Source organism: Anabrus simplex, chromosome 1 (genome assembly GCF_040414725.1).
Source record: "Anabrus simplex isolate iqAnaSimp1 chromosome 1, ASM4041472v1, whole genome shotgun sequence".
In the NCBI taxonomy this organism is placed as follows: domain Eukaryota; kingdom Metazoa; phylum Arthropoda; class Insecta; order Orthoptera; family Tettigoniidae; genus Anabrus; species Anabrus simplex.
The window spans coordinates 1,380,329,667-1,380,346,879 of record NC_090265.1 but is presented as its reverse complement, the minus strand read 5'-3'; the positions used below and the strand labels follow the sequence as shown (position 1 = coordinate 1,380,346,879).

General features: G+C 40.6%; 1 protein-coding gene across 5 annotated transcripts in view; it reads right to left on the bottom strand.

The window, feature by feature from the left end:
- The window catches only part of LOC136858356 (uncharacterized), a 562,168-nt gene that overhangs the window by 142,969 nt on the left and 401,986 nt on the right, over window positions 1-17,213 (bottom strand). For 2 of the 5 annotated variants that reach the window (XM_068225514.1, XM_068225515.1), the window contains one exon: window positions 10,452-10,498. The exons of the other annotated variants lie outside the window; for them this stretch is intronic. The gene's annotated coding sequence lies outside the window, so the exon portion shown is untranslated. The remainder of the gene's footprint in view (window positions 1-10,451; window positions 10,499-17,213) is intronic. 5 annotated transcript variants of the gene reach the window in all.

Below are 17,213 nucleotides of genomic sequence, written 5' to 3'. Positions count from 1 at the left end.
GGAAATGCCTAGGAAGTGGAAGGATGCGGCCGTGGCCTTAATTAAGGTACAGCCCCGGCATTTGCCTGGTGTGAAAATGGGAAACCACGGAAAACCATCTTCAGGGCTGCCGACAGTGGGGCTCGAACCCACGATCTCCCGATTACTGGATACTGGCCGCACTTAAGCTACTGCAGCTATCGAGCTCGGTAAAATTAGTTCCAAAAAAAGTTGGAAATTTATCTCTCTTGGTAAATTATTCTAATCCCTAATCCTCTTCCTGTAAACAAAAATTTGCCCCAATATGTCCTCTTGAATTCCAACTTTTTCTCCGTTGTATGATGTACCTTTAAAACCTCCACACAAGCTTATTCGTGTACCAATGTTCGCCATCTGTCCACTGACAGCTCCGAACATACCACTTACTCGAACACCTCGTCTCCTTACTCCCAAGTCTTCCCAGCCTAAAGTTTGCAATATTTTCGTAACACTACACCCTATCGGAAATCACCAACAACAACAAAATAGTGCTGCTTCCCTTTGCATCTTCTCCAGTACTCGAATCAAATAATCTTGTTGAGGGGTCCCATTCACTGGAACCACACCTTAATGGGTCCTTACTAGTAACTTCAATGCCTTCTCCTCCTTCACCTTTATATTCTTACTCAACCCCTAAATATCCCCATAAGCATATGAAGAGCTCTGTAATCATTATGTGATTACTCCAACGGTTACGAACAGCGGAAGCCTTTACGTTCAACTCCCTCACTATCCTTCATTGCATATAGGGAGATGATTTTGTCTTTAGTAGAAGCTAACTGTAAATGCAGTACCGTAGCCAGGATCAGCCGGTGGGGGGGGGGGGGGGGTATAGTTTGATGATGGAACACAAGGAAGGTGCTAGTGCGTGTGTGGTGGGCACATGCAAGACTTGTCTATATAAGGACAGTGGTACAAGTGAATTATGTTGATATTTAAACTGCAGTACACTTAAAAAATCTTACATTAAAATACAGAACAAGAACAATACGATCATGGTCAACAGGTGCGTTCAGTTTACAATCTAAAATCCAACTTTCGAGGCTTCTTAGAAAATAGGTTCAACAGATCTGTTGGTTCTACAATAATTATGTCTGTGAATGTTTATTGTGTATTGACAGTTTCTGTTTATTTATTAGGGGCTGCCTGGCCGAGGCGTAAGAGCGTGCTCGGTTCTCCCGGAAGGACGTGGGTTCGAATCCCCGTCAGGAAGTCGTAAAATTTAAGAAACGAGATTTCCACTTCCGGAGGTGCACATGGCCCTGAGATTCACTCAGGCTGCACAAGAAATGAGTACCAGATTAATTCCCAGGGACTAAGGCGGCCGGGCGTAGGGCTAACCACTCTACCCCATCAAGTGCCGAGGTTACGGATAGTGGAAGCCTTTACCTTCCACCCCTCCAAGAGCCTTTATGGCCTGTACGGAGATGACTTTGCTTTGCTTTGTTTCTGTTTATTATTTTTTGAAAAATTTCCTTGGAGATGGTTCTAACCCCCCAGTACCCCCCAGTACCCCCCAGTACCCCCCCCCCCCATTGGCTACGCCCTTGGAGAAATTAAAGTATTTGGTTAGCATTTTAACAGTTGGACGTTGAAATGAACTGCCGAATCAGCCCAGCAGCAGAAGCTTCTTTCGAGAAGCTTAGCCGGCGCGTTTTCTCGTCCCATGACCAGCAGTTACTCACAAAGGCTGTTCTATATTCTTCTGATGCTTATGTCCCTATCGACGGCATATTAAGATGTTAGACAGTATCCACTTGAACTGTTTTAGATCAATCCTGCGCATGAAATGGAATGATTACGTCAGAAATATTGATGGACTTCGAAGGGCGAACTTATTAGATATTGAGAAAGTGCTCACAAAATAATCAATTACAGTGGACGGGACATGTTATCTGGTTGCAAGACCACGAGCTACCTAAAATATCTTGTACGGTGGATTACAGGACGAGAGAAGAAAGGTTGATGGACAGAAACTTCGGTTCAGAGATGTCCTGAAGCGTAGTGTTGATTTCGAGTGTTTGGCTGGTGATCATTTCATGTGGTGTCGCATAATTAATACTGGATACTGGATAACAAATGGGATGAAATGAAGAATAGGTAGGAATCGATGACCTAGATGTTAGGTCCCTTTAAACAATAGGTAATCATCATCATGAAGATTAGGCGAAAGCGACGGATCTATATACACCTACAATGCCAACAATATTCTTCAGTGCACCACCTGTCATCATCACTTCAAAACAAAACTGCGTTCAGGAAGCACAAATGAGCATACATTCCCACGAATATTTCACATTCCATCACTCTTTGTCATATGAACCATCACATTCAGACTGTTTCAGTCTCAGGCTTTTATCCTTCATTTTGACACTGCTATGAATTCAAAGCACAATCTTAAACTAATTAATCATTGGAAACGTTTGAAATGGAATATATTTTCCAAATAGGTGTAGTATTGCGATCGAGATTTAAACTGTATCTTAGGAACAATTAATCAAAATAGTGATCATTATTAGAGGTAATAATGCCCTTCAATAAAAACTGGACACGCCTGGACTGTCTAACCACTGTATAATTGACATAGGCTTAAATAATCAGACATCGCATTCTGGTTTTCTGCCCCAGGAGTGAACACTAAAACAAACCACGGAGTTTGTTGTGTTGACGGGTATAGCGTGCTAGTTCAGCATTTATCTACAACTGAAACTTCTCATCTGCGATCGAAGCTAAGATATTCGGAACTTGACGATTATCCTCACCCTTGATCTACCGACACTATTATACTATTGGATAAGATGTACCAGAAATACAAATATTATATGAATGATGCAGTCAGGTGGAGACTCGTTCACTGTGCAGTCCGCACCCACTAGATATATGATAATAATAATGTGCAGCCCTCGGTTTATTCGATCATGTAGGAACATGCAAACCAAGCGAGGTAGTTCGTGCCAGGAAGAGACTTACATGTAGATGATGCCATGCACTCAATGACTTTTTCAGAGACTGTACGTGTTCCTGTGCGATGGAAGTGGTTGAAAAGGAGAATGAAACTATGTTCCTAAAAATAAAAACTATCTTAACCATTTTGTCCAAACAGCGGTGTATGCTAGCCAGAGGCGAAGCGGGGTGCGAGATGTTTTTTTTTTTTTTTTACTGGGAGTTAGACCCCTCCTCCCGTGGAATGTTTACACAAAGAAAATAAGCAGAAACTGACAATAAATTAAATAAATATTCAGAGACATAATAATACTGTAGAACCAATATATCTGTAATTCACTTATATAAGTGACTTTTAATGACGTGTCATTCATGTACCTCCATTGTGTTCTACCATCATTTTGTAACTATAACCCCTCCCCCCGTCCCATCGGGCGATCCTGGCTACACTACTGATGCTAGCATATCAGCGGTAATTTATTCCTAACTCGACCACTGCCCCGATCTTCAATGTTGGCTTTAACGAGGACCAAGGAGCCCAATAGTAAACTTCTCTGTTAATTTTTACATCCATTTTTTCCAAAGACCATGACATTCATAGGATTTTTATGTTGATTCCATTCATGACCCTTTGTAAATGGCATGGGTTTTTAATATGTATTACCTTCACACGCAACTTATCTCCACCAAGTTGCCTCTTTTATAAGAACACTATTAAATGCATTAATTAAAGTAACAGGCGATGAGGAGTGGATGGTTAAAGTGTCCACCTTCCATAATCTCCACGCTAAATGGAATAAAGTAGTAAGCTCTGTGCTTAAGCTCTACGCTTGGCCACCACTGCCCCACTGCTTCGCACGGGAGACCTTACATAGTAAGTATATCCGGTATATTACGTGACTATCTGGGACCAATCCAAATACATTTTCTTTGGAAGTAACACGTGAGAGGGCCACATAATTTACCATGAGAAAAATATTCAACGCTCAAATGTTTAGAGTTTGGCCCTGTGCTTTATTAATGGTCATACTAAAACATACTAGGAACCGGAGCCTTTTAAACTAAAGTGGTAGGTCAGTGGTTATCATTGGTATTCGGGGGATCAAAACAGTTTCACCGTCTCCATACTCAGTAGAGTAGGTTTTTTTTTAGCGATTTGCTTAGCAGTCTTGTACCATTGCATAATTTTGGTGTGTTTAGGTTGCGGAGCAATAATATAGGGGAACCTACCTGTAAAATCAGTTTGTGGAGATAAGTTCCAGGAGGAATCAAAGAATTTAAAAATTCAGTTGGATAACGTACCGCCTCTTCTCTATCCAGTTAGAATGTTCAGCAATGAGTTACGATTCTACCATAATTAAACAATTATTAGAATTATGTATTCTAATCACATTATGATATTATTGTGCATGCATGGTGCGATCTCTGAGCATACGCTGTTCTCTATCAACAGACGTTTCTCTATCTCTTTGGGACATTATGTCTTTCACAATCTTGAGATAATCGTTTCGTTCCAGGGAAGTTTGCCTATGACTCCGCAAAGACTAGTTTGCCCTTTTAGTCTCTAAACGGTCTTCTCTCTCATAATAAATTTAATTCCTATATTAGCACAATTAAAAGGAAACAAGACCAACGACTTTACAGCAATCTACATTGTACTGCTCAGCGCGGCCATTCACTGCAAGATACAAAACTCGCATGATGCGATCTCGTCTTATACGCAGCGCCAGCGGTCAAATTCTAAACTATACGAATTTGTTTGCTTGAGATAAACCATGACTTTCAGTCTTATAGACAGCACCTGCGGTCAATAAAAGCAGCGCCAGCAGAAGTTTCCTAGGTAACGCCATGCATGGAAAAGCACGTTGTCAGTCTTAAAATAATGGTTAACGGTTTCCATGGTTTTCATGGTAATGATGGCAAAACGAAGTGGGTGACCTATTAATTAATAAATAAATACTGTTCCGTTGACTTTTCAAGAAATGTACGATTTTTCCTGCACTATTGAGACGATTTGGAAGATTTTTGTACAAACCGCACATTTTAACTCCCTTTGGTTTAAGAGCTTTAGTTTTGTGAAAAATACACGCTAGCGTTTTATATGTATAAATAATAATAATAATAATAATAATAATAATAATAATAATAATAATAATAATAATAATAATTTATGGCCTTAGTTACTGTGTTGCTGACAATTTCATGTAATGACATTTAGACTGCCTGTGTATCAGTTTCAGTGTGCAGTATTACTCTATCAGATGGCATAGAAACTGGTACTCTATAGGGTGATTCATGGCCAAGTTTTAATTTTCTTGGGTAAATACCAAATGAATCACCAGAGATATTTTACATGTCGACGTTGTAAGATACTGATCGTGAGTATCGGATGAACTACTTTTTTGCCTTTAAAAAACTGACAACTTCTTCCGGGTTACAACTCGCGACCTTGGGATCCGGGTGCCGGTACCCTACTACTGATCCACAAATCCCTTGGTGTTGAATTGTGAGTTAAAAACCCATCCCATGTACCGATTGTTTCAGATTCATACTCAGCAGTATGTTGGATTGCCGCGTCTGCCTCGTTTGCGGGCAATGTTGCACACATTTCATCGCGCAAAGTGGGTCATAAAAATCCAACGGATTAAACAGGGTGACCTTGGAGATGGAACCTGGTAAATCAAAACAGAACAAAAACTACTCACATACATTTATGACATTAAATAACAATGTTAAGTGATATTCATTTGTTCAGCGATCCACTCGCAGCAAGTCTTGCAACAAGCATGGTCATCCGGTTGCGGGCGAAGAGTTGTGTGCTGTTTGAACTAGGTCTGGTGATATTCGGATACTGGATTATCCGAGCATTGCCTAGTGCGTTCGGATAATTTCGGGTAATCGGGTACCTGAATAATAAGAAGCGTGTATCCCTTCACTCAATAGGCCATTTTCGTATACCACGGGAACTTCTTCGTGGCAACATTATTATTTTGAAATTCTCATGCCGGCTAACTCAAAAAGCAACCGCAAAACCACATATCCACCAGTGTGGAAGGGAGGGAATAGGTGTGTTGAAGTAATTGCATTTTAGTCAGTGACTATTCTTGTAGCATTCAGGATAAGTTCTCTTATTCAAAACGATATCTAGGCCTACAGTTAAACCTGTTGGTCCTACATTAGATCGTTTTATTAAGAAAAATAAACCATAACTGGATATGTTACAACCAGTGGACGAATTTGTAAAACTGATTTTACTATTGCTAGACAGGCATGGAACGAACCACATTTTACAAGAAAATATCTATTTTAAATAAAAAAAGTAAAAAAAATAAAAAAACAATGCAACTCTCAGCTAAGGCTGTTACAAAATATCGGTTTTTATGTACGAAAACCGATAAAATTAACGTTCAATAAAGGCAGCGCCAGCGGAAGTTTCCTTGGTAACGCCATGCAGGAAAAGCACAGTGCCCGTCTTAAAAGATGGTTACCGGTAATGGTAAGGACAGGCTCTGTGACCTAGGCAACGCCGTGAATACGTACAGTAAAAAGTAGAGTGCACATTATTTTCGTGGTTTGCATGGTAATGATGGCAAAACGAACTGGGTGACCGTATGAATTAATTAATACATTTCCGTAACTTTTCAAGAAATGTACGATTTTTCCTGTACTATTGAGACGATTTGGAAGATTTCGGTACAAACCGCACATTTTAACTCCCTCTGGTTAAAGAGCTTTAGTTTTGTGAAACACACACGTTAGCGTTTTATATATATGTATAGATAATAATAATAATAATAATAAAAATAATAATAATAACAATAATAATAATAATAATAATAATAATAATAATAATAATAACAATAATAATAATAATAATAATAATAATAATAATAATTTTTTGGCCTCAGTTACTGTGTTGCTGACAATTTCATGTAATGACATTTAAGCTGCCTGCGTCGCAGTTTCAATGTAACAGTATTACTCTATCAGATGGCATAGAAACTGGAACTCTAGATTGAGCATTTAGACGCTAGAACGGTTTGCACCTTGAGCACTGCAAACAGCCCTCGCTGGGCGTTTTAACAAACTCAGTTTCCGGTAAGTCTGCACCCCCAGCAATATTTGGCAACTTATCCGACTTTACGTTGTTGCGTGTAGCCGTGTCATGTATCAAAATAAAAGCTCTACAGCGGACCAGATAGACCACCCTTTCTTCTGCGGAGTAGGTATGTATCTGAAGTACCCAGTAATTTCTGGGGTCAATGGAGCCATCCAGGCCGATTCTGATTTTGGCTGGGAGTTTAAAGCCGGATACCCTTCCCGACGCCACGTGATTTTTGAGATGAAAACCTCCACCCAGTATCAACTGGAATTTGAACCTCAGCATTCCGGATAGAAAGCCAGCAGCTAAGCTACTGAGCTAATCACGCCCCAATCTCCGCAAGAACAAATCTCGTTTCTAAATGTTCCGGATTTCTGACGGATTGACACCCATGATGTCCTGGGTGAACAAGCAAGCCTCTTGTATCCCAGTCAGGCTGCCCCCATTGAAAGTATCAACTTCGGACGAAATAATGTCTAAGCATCCTACAGTTACGACGTAACAAGTTAAAGTTAACTACATAATCCTGAGGTGATGCATATCTTTTCAGACACACCCCCAATGTAGGTGAGTTTCATATGCTATTTTAAACACACACCAGTCTCTTGCCAATCTAAAATTTCTGGCAGTACTGGGAATCGACCCCTGGTCTCCAGGAACGGCAGCTCACAGTGCTAACCGTTAAACTACGGAGGTATTAACTAATTGCATTATGACGGCCTCACTAACACTTGCACAACAACGACTTAATCCATTAGATTTAATTTCTATGTAGAATGCATTGAAGTCAGTGTAACTAGTTAAGTGGTTTAATTCATAAGAACTGTGTTTGTTCTAAGTGACTCCCTGGCATTAATATACTAGATGAACTCGAGAAGGAGAACTTATCAGTAGGATGATATAGCCAACACCAACTTCCTTGTGCAAGCACTTCCTTAAGCTATTATGTATTTCGTCCACAGAGAAAACTTCTCGGAGATCATCATTTTATGGAAATAACAAAACTGTCAATAAAAGTCAAGTTTAGGGTAAAGATAGTCTTTTGAAAACATCTCTCCAGCAAGAATGATAATAATATTATTGATTCTACTCTCCGGTCCGCCTCTGTGGTGTAGTGGTTAGCGTGATTAGCTGCCACCCCCGGGGTCCGGGTTCGATTCCCGGCTCTGCCACGAAATTTGAAAAGTGGTACGAGGGCTGGAACGAGGTCCACTAAGCCTCGGGAGGTCAACTGAGTAGAGGTGGGTTCGATTCCCACCTCCGCCATCCTGGAAGTGGTTTTCCGTGGTTTCCCACTTCTCCTCCAGGCGAATGCCGGGATGGTACCTAACATAAGGCCACGGCCGCTTGCCTATCCCTTCCAATCTTCCCATCCCTCCACAAGGCCCCTGTTCAGCATAGCAGGTGAGGCCGCCTGGGCGAGGTACTGGTCATACTCCCCAGTTGTATCCCCAGACCAAGAGTCTGAAGCTCCAGGACACTGCCCTTGAGGCGGTAGAGGTGGGATCCCTCGCTAAGTCCGCGGGAAAAACCGAACCTGGAGGGTAAACAGATGATGATGATGATGATAATTCTACTCTCCACTAACTACTTTTACGGTTTACGGAACACGATACGTGAGTAGAGTGTTTGAACACTTTCAAATACCACGGAACTGAGCCGGAATCGATCCCACCAACTTCGGCTCAGAAGATCAGTGCTCTACTATCTGAGCTACCCAATCCGGCTTTTTTTCTGGAATATTTCTCTACTGACTTCAGTTACTAACGATAACAATGCTATGTATTTAATATTCATCCAGCTGCTATACATTTTAAGTCACTAGAATGATAGTGTTTTGCTCTGAAAAGAAGTTAGCGTGCTGGCCTTTGGTCACAGGGTTCCCGGGTTCAATTCCCGACAGGGTCGGGAATTTTAACCATCATTGGTTAATTTCGCTGACACGTGGACTGGGTGAATGTGTCGTCTTCATCATCATTTCATCCCCGTCACGACGCGTAGGTCGCCTACTGACGTCAAATCTAAAGACCTGCACCTGGCAAGCCGAACTTGTCCTCGGACACTCCCGGCACTAAAAGCCATACGCCATCTCATTTGCCATTTCAATACGCCTGCACCAGTAGTCTTATTGACACTGGTCTCCATTTTAAGCACTCTTAAATATCATCCGACTGATCGGGATTCGATTTCGCAACTTTGAATACAGAATACAAGAGCCAAACGGATATGCGATGCAGCAGTCTGTCTTTTACTGTCGTTCCGTGTACTTCGAACAATGATAGTATCCTGCATTAGTGATTTGAGCAGATTAACCTTGAATAAGTTCTGGTCGTTCTGAAGACCTTCATGAGATTTTAATAATTCTCGCTTAAACTCGCTCGTATTGAACGAGGGGAAAGTTCGGAAACTAATTGGGAGGTTCCTGAGGACCTTGAAAGAGTGTGTGAAAACCACAGGACACAGATGAGTCTGACACCGCATCCGCTTACTTGCGCCAATTTCCTCCTGCCAGCCTTCCTCTCAGTTCTTCCCGGATAACTTTTCATTCCTTTGTGATTCCGATGGTATTAAATTTGAGTGGCCTATGCATTCTTTTCTAATCATATCATGGACTGTATGTGCCACTGTTCGATTTCATGCTGCAGTGTACTAATGGAATAATCTCTTTTCAAAAGAAATAGTCCTGGATACACATCGGTACCTAATTTTGGGATTTTACTGTATTTGTAAGTCATTCTTATTTCAGTGCATAGTCAGTCGAAGACACAGAAATATAATTTTAAAAATAACGAATAACAAAAATAAATAGCTGAAATCATGTTATCCTTCACCGGTATTATGAGCTGCAATAAGTCGAGGTGCAATTAATTGTTTAATTGTGAGCATTAGCCTATAGGCCTATAGAACGCAGGTTATCTGAAAGATAGTTTACTGTAATTCTAGAAATAAGAAGTTGGAAACAACAACAACATCTACTAGTACTACTATCACTATTATTATTATTTTTATGTTTTACGTCGCACCGACACAGATAGGTCTTGTGGCGACGACGGGACAGGAAGGGGATAGGAGTGGGAAAGAAGCGGCTGCGGCCTTAATTAAGGTACAGCCCCAGCATCTGCCTAGTGTGAAAATGGGAAACCATGGAAAACCATCTTCAGGGGTGCCGACAGTGGGGTTCGAACCCACTATCTCCCGAATACTGGATACTGGCCGCACTTAAGCGACTGCACTTATCGAGATCGGTGTTACTATTATTATCATCAGTATCATATATATATATTAAAATTATAAATATATACATAGGTCACAGTTGCATATCTGTTCATTATAAACAATATGTACAGTTATTACTAATAACGTTTTAAAATCTTCAGATGTAACTCACAGAAATTGTGGATCTTCAATCAGCTGGTTTTTAGCAGCTATACCCACCTAGAAAACAGAAAAGAAGCTTTATTAATATATTTGACAATCTAGAAACCATCTGATTTTTAGCAGCTATACCCACCACGAAAACAGCAAAGAAGCTTTATTAATATATTTGACAATCTAGAAACTGTTCTCTATGTTTTTAAATGTTAATTGTTACACTACGTTCATAAAATAAAAGCTCCGATTTCCCTCCCACTCATGAACATTCAAATTCAGTCCAATAGGTCATGTGAGAAACCCAAAATTTCTAGTTTGATTGAAAATGGAGTTATCACTGGAGTCTTGTATAATGAGGCAAGGCATAGCAGAACACGTAGAAACGTCATATGACAGTTCATTATTAACTATAGGTTTTAATTGTTTTTCTCATAAGACATGCGAGGTTTCTCAAATAGCCGATTCACTTAGGAGCTTGCAATTTTGCAGGAGAAGGGCGACACATAGTAGATGACAACTTGTCATAGCAACGTCGTTACGTAGGTATCAGCTTGCATTCGGGGGATATTGGGTTTTCCGTGGTTTCCCATTTTCGTACTTTAATTAAGCCAAGGTCGGTTCCTTCCCACTCCTATCCCTAAGACCTATCTGTGCCGGTGCAAATTGAAAATAGGAACGTCGCTAGTCGAAGACATTCTTCACTCGCAGTGACATGACCAATAAGCGAATGAAGAACTTGAAATGGGACCACAGCAGTAGGCTTTCAGTAGTTCAAAGTAAAAATTTCCAATTAAATAGTCAACAACAATAATAATAATAATAATAATAATAATAATAATAATAATAATAATAATAATAATAATAATAATAATAATATTAATCACGAAAAGATGGAAGAAAAGGAAGAATAAAGAAGCTCAAAAAAGTTTTTCAGACAGTCTCAGAAAAAGGAGGATTACCTTTTATGTCCATTTCGTCCGGATGAATCCAGAGAGGTTAACAAGTAGAATATTTGGTTATTTCGATAAAAATCTCAAAGCGCAAATCCAGTGGTCCATTGAAGTAAACCAGGATATGGCTGAGCTGGGTATCATAAACGAGATATCAGGTAGAGCCATTTTCAGAAAAAGGATTAAGGAGTTTGGGGGATTCCTGGAGAAAGAGAAGAAGCAAAAGAAACATGTTTGGACGGAGAAAAGGAGGAGGGAACATTGTCAAAGAATGAATGAATAGCGGAAAGACAAGAAGGAGAGGAAGAAAATCATGCAATTACTTCACGTCGTCCGCAGCTAACCAAGATCGAAGAAAGAAGAATATAAGGGGTAACAACAAGTGTAGTTAAAAATTAAAACTGCCTCAATTAAATAATAACTGATAACTAATTCTCAACTTTGAACCAGAATGCGCTGAAGATCCTGACTCTATTTTTAACAATTAACGTATGCTTGCCCGCCTCTGTGGTGTAGTGGTTAGCGTGATTAGCTCTTCACCCCCGGAGGTCCGGGTTCGATTCCCGGCTCTGCCACGAAATTTGAAAAGTGGTACGAGGGCTGGAACGGGGTCCACTCAGCCTCGGGAGGTCAACTGAGTAGAGATGGGTTCGATTCGCACCTCAGCCATCCTGGAAGTGGTTTTCCGTGGTTTCCCACTTTTCCTCCAGGCAAATGCCGGGATGGTACCTCACATAAGGCCACGGCCGCTTCCCTCCCCCTTCCTTGCCTGTCCCATCCAATCTTCCTATCCCCCACCAAGGCCCCTGTTCAGCATAGCAGGTGAGGCCGCCTGGGCGAGGTACTGGTCATTCTCCCCAATTGTATCCCCGACCCAAAGTCTGAAGCCCCAGGACACTGCCCTTGAGGCGGTAGAGGTGGGATCCCTCGCTGTGTCCGAGGGAAAAGCCAAGCCTGGAGGGTAAACAGATTAAGAAGAAGAATAAGAACGTATGCGTACTGGTCTTCTGTCCTTCGGCAGCTAAGAAGTTGCCTATGTTTATATTCTAAAAAGTAGTGTTACTATGGAAAAAAAAGTGGCTATTTTACAAACTGACAAACTTTGTGATAACGAAAAGGTGTTAGGATTCAGTAAAATGCTTAAATAACTTAATTCTTTAATTTGAAATGTCAAACACACTTAAAGAAAAAATTATGACATAGTTTCAAAGGGTAATTATTTTGATTAACTGAAAAAAAAGGGGTTTAAAAATACATTATGGCTCTTATTTTTTCACACTTATCATGAATGTTAAGACTGATAACGATAACAAATAATTAAACAAGCCCCAAGCCTCCTTCGAAACGATCATTTTGCACCGCATTGAAATATAAATATCAGCACCCTTTAAGAAATCCGTCGTGCACACTTTCCATTTATGGGCTTTAACCTGAAGAGAGGGCTGAAAGTAAATCTAGACTTCTGGCACGCAATCTAATGATTGTGAATTGTATACCAACACCTCCCTGCCGGCCAACATTTTGACGGTGAACATTTTTTCCAGGTGGGAACGAACTTTTGGTAACCTTAGAGCGGGAGACCTATGCTTCCATTCTAAAAAATGTGTTGGAAGCGCTATGATTGTTTAACATTGAATTTATGGTTCCTTTCTAGATTTATTTTCAAGTATTCTAGATTACAAGGGAAAATCTACTGAAATTTCAATAAAAAGTGTTATACTGTATGTGTAACTTTCTGATTTCCACATATTAATTTAGAGATATGTTGTGTTAGAAATGTCCTAATACAAGATAACTAAATGACACTGGCAAGACAGTACATCCGTCGTAAATTTCAAAAGTAATTTTCTTCTGACACACTCTAACGCCAAACCAAACCAAACCAAACCAAATAATAGGATTTTAATGACATTATTATCGTCAATGAAGCACATATTGACCATAGGCACTCGAAAAACAGGATGTAAGGATAAGCGTCGCTGGCAAACGGTGCTTCCCAGCGGATATGAGCTGTCCAAATGTACTGCTAATCTCGGTCTAGAAGTCTCGGAAGCCTATGGTAGTGACGTAAAAGAACACATTTTCATAAGAGACTCCCATTACTTCCAGCGTTTACTCTGCGGCCTTCACTGAATGAACTAAGCACCTTCATAAAATTATAGTACACCTTTTCCGTTTCCGGTGCCTTTTATACCAACCTTATTTTGTTCACAGTACGCCAGCGCACGAGTTGACAGCGATGTGGGAGACTTGGTCTTTTCTGCATGTAGTTCAATACGAATAACCATTTTGCTTAAAATATGCCAATAATGAATATAATATTATTTTAAAAAGCAAACCCCACCATCAGTACTTTATGTAAGAACAAAAATTACCAATAATTATACTGAGTCTTCTGGGAAGTTCCACGTGTCTCCACAAAAAAAAATCTTAGCATTACAAGATTTGGTCAACAATCACTTGAAGGACATCGCCTCGATATCAGCTCAGCAACGAAATGATAACATTGAAAGGAAGGCGAAAAAAATAAATGATATTATTATTATTATTATTATTATTATTATTATTATTATTATTATTATTATTATTATTATTAGGGGCTGCCTGGCCGAGGCGGTAAAGGCGTGCTCGGTTCGCCCGGAAGGACGTGGGTTCGACTCCCCGTCAGGAAGTCGTAAAATTTAAGAAACGAGATTTCCACTTCCAGGGGTGCACTCACTCTTCGCCAAAAAATGAGTACCTAGTTAATTAATGGGGGTAAAGGTGGCCGGGCGTAGAGCTAACCACTCTACCCCATCAAGTGCCGAGGTTACGGATAGTAGAAGCCTTTACCTTCCACCTCTCCAGGGGCCTTCATGACCTGTATGGAGATGACTTCGCTTTGCTATTATTATTATTATTATTATTATTATTATTATTATTATTATTATTATTAACAAATACATCGCAATTGGGAAATATCCCGGTGGCAATGGTCACTTCTTCTCTAAAGAACCAGAGAAACAAGGAAATGCCATTTGGTCCTAACGAATGAAGGGATCGATTATCTCCCGGTATAAGGAGATCCCCTATACCAAGTGCCAACAGTCTCTTTGAGAGTGGATGAGCGGGTATGGGTAAGGGCACTCTGTTGTCCTGGGGACAAGAAATTGTTCCCAAGGGCGGGGGAACCAGTTTAGTCAACGGCATTAGGATGCAGAAGGCAACGGGAAACCACTGCATTAAAGATCCTGGGAGATATTCCAATAAATCCACATGGCATGGCTGCAGCATCGGAGCTGGCCGTGTGGATCGTCTACTTCCGTTTGGAGATGACGTCTTAAGAAGGAGAATCGTCACTTACAGTACTGTGATAATAAAGTAAAGTTAAAACAAACTTACCCAAATAATTAAACTAATCTAACGCCACAGCATTACAGCCCTGAAGGTCCTTGGCCTACCAAGCGACCGCTGCTCAGCCCCAAGGCCTGCAGGTTACGAGGTGTCATGTGGTCATCACGGCGAATCCTCTTGGCCGTTATTCTTGGCTTTCTAGACCTGGATCCAAATAATTACCTAAAGAAATAAACGAGGGAATTATTTCCCTTCTGATACTCGCTGTCATAATTCACAGACTCCATCCTAGAAAATATCACCTACTAAAGACGTCTAAGAATCCGACCAACTTTTTAGTTGTTGGGCAGTATTGAACATTACAGGCACTAACTTGTAATAAAATAAAACTATGTACAGTGATCAAACTGGCAAGGAAGAACTAGGAATTATAAATGGGCTCGTATTGGGACCGCAAAAATGAAGCAATAATCAGCACGACCCTTTTCCCTCCTTCACATAATCCAAGAATACTTCGTAAAGTGTATTTTACGCAGAACTGAGGAAATCAAAGCGTTGAAAGTAAGCTTGAATTTTGTAAAATTAAATTTATTTAGGTGTGTCTTCAAGTTTTTGAGTATAATGGAAGAGTTCTTTTTTGCTATTTGCTTTACGTCGCCCCGATACAGATAGGTCTTATGGCGACGATGGGATAGGAAAGGCCGAGGAGTGGGAAAGAAGCGACCGTGGACTTCATTAAGGTACTGCCCCAGCATTTGGCTGGAGTGAAAATGGGAAACCACGGAAAACCATCTTCAGGACTGCTGACAGTGGGGTTCGAACCCACTATCTCCCGGATGCAAGCTCACAGCCGCGCGCCCCTAACCGCACGACAACTCGCGCTGTAAATAAGGGAGTAATCCGTGTAGAAAGAGTAAGGAATAATGAGATGTTGAAAAAAACTGGGGAAAATGTAACAGTTTTAGAAGTAATAGCATGAAACAGGATAGCACGGAGAGTTGCCGTATTATAACAGAACGCTATATCGTCTTCAGATCCGAAACTCACGTTTCGGGATGTATAAAATATCACTTTCTGGAGTTCCAATACTAACAAAATGACTATCAATACTCATAGTTTGCCTTTATAACCTGAGTTCGGAGGTGTAAGTAGTCATATGACACATCTTGAGGCTCCCAGGAATTGTTCAGTTAGTTTTTGAAGGAACTGTAGGGAGTAAAAGCAGTAAGGGTAGACCAAGGTACGGATATGACAAACAGATTAAGGTAGATGAAAGATTTAATAGTAACGTAGAAGTGTAAAAGCTGGTACAAAATAGGGTGGTATGGAGATTTGATCAAACCAGTTTATGTGCTGATGACACAAACAACAACCTAAAATCCATTTATATGGACAATATAGTGCTCATATTCAGCTCTAGTTCTGATTATGTTCAGAGATAAGCTAGTTGAAAATATATTGTTCATGTCCTTGATCAACAAATTCTGGGTCCCACTCACAAACCAGCCGTTAAATAAAGAACGTCAGTTACAGGACCAGAAACGCCCAGGGAAAGCTGTTTAAACGTAACAGTAATTCTATTAGTTTACAGCATCCCTGCCGTTTATAAGCGGCATGTAGCTTCCACCAGGAGTTTTTTTTTTAGGAAATGTTGACTATCTCTATCAACAACCCAGTTAAGAAGATCAAAAAGGAGCAACACAATGTTAAAAGCGAGTGAGAAATTAAAAACAAGCTTTGAGAACAACCCAAAATTTCTCATTACAATGATATTCAGAGATTAAACGACTGGCGCAGACTTAAAGGAACCGTTCCGTGCTCCACGGCGGGACCTCGCAACTGTCCCCTTTCCTCATATTATGACGCAATGTAACAATCACCTCGAGACATGCGAGTTAGTTTTAACACAAGATTTATGCGGGGTACCTTTCTTTCCATGCTATTTTAGGGTGCGCATATCAAGAACAGCGTAATGTGCTTCGAAATTTTTTAGTGGAGAGTCTTCGACGTTGGCATTTGGAAACATATCTTTTTAAAAAAAAATTTTTGACAAGTTGCTTTACGTCGCACCGACACAGAGAGGTCTTATGGCAACGATGGGACAGGAAAGGGATAAGAGTGGGAAGGAAGCGGCCATGGCATTAAATTAAGGTGGGAAAATGGGAAAGCACGGAAAACCATCTTCAGGGCTGTCGACAGTGGGGCTCGAACCCACTATCTCCCTAATACTGGATAATGACCGCACTTAAACGACTGCAGTTATCGAGCTCGGCCATTTGTAAACAAACATGGCAGCACATCGAAGAGGTTTTTTTTTGCTATTTGTTTTACGTCGCACCAACACAGATAGGTCTTACGGCGACTATGGGATAGGAAAGGCCTAGGAATGGGAAGGAAGTGGCAGCGGCCTTAATTAAGGTACAGCCCCAGCATTTTCCTGGTGTGAAAATGGGAAACCACGGAAAACCATTTTCAGGGCTGCCGACAGTGGGGTT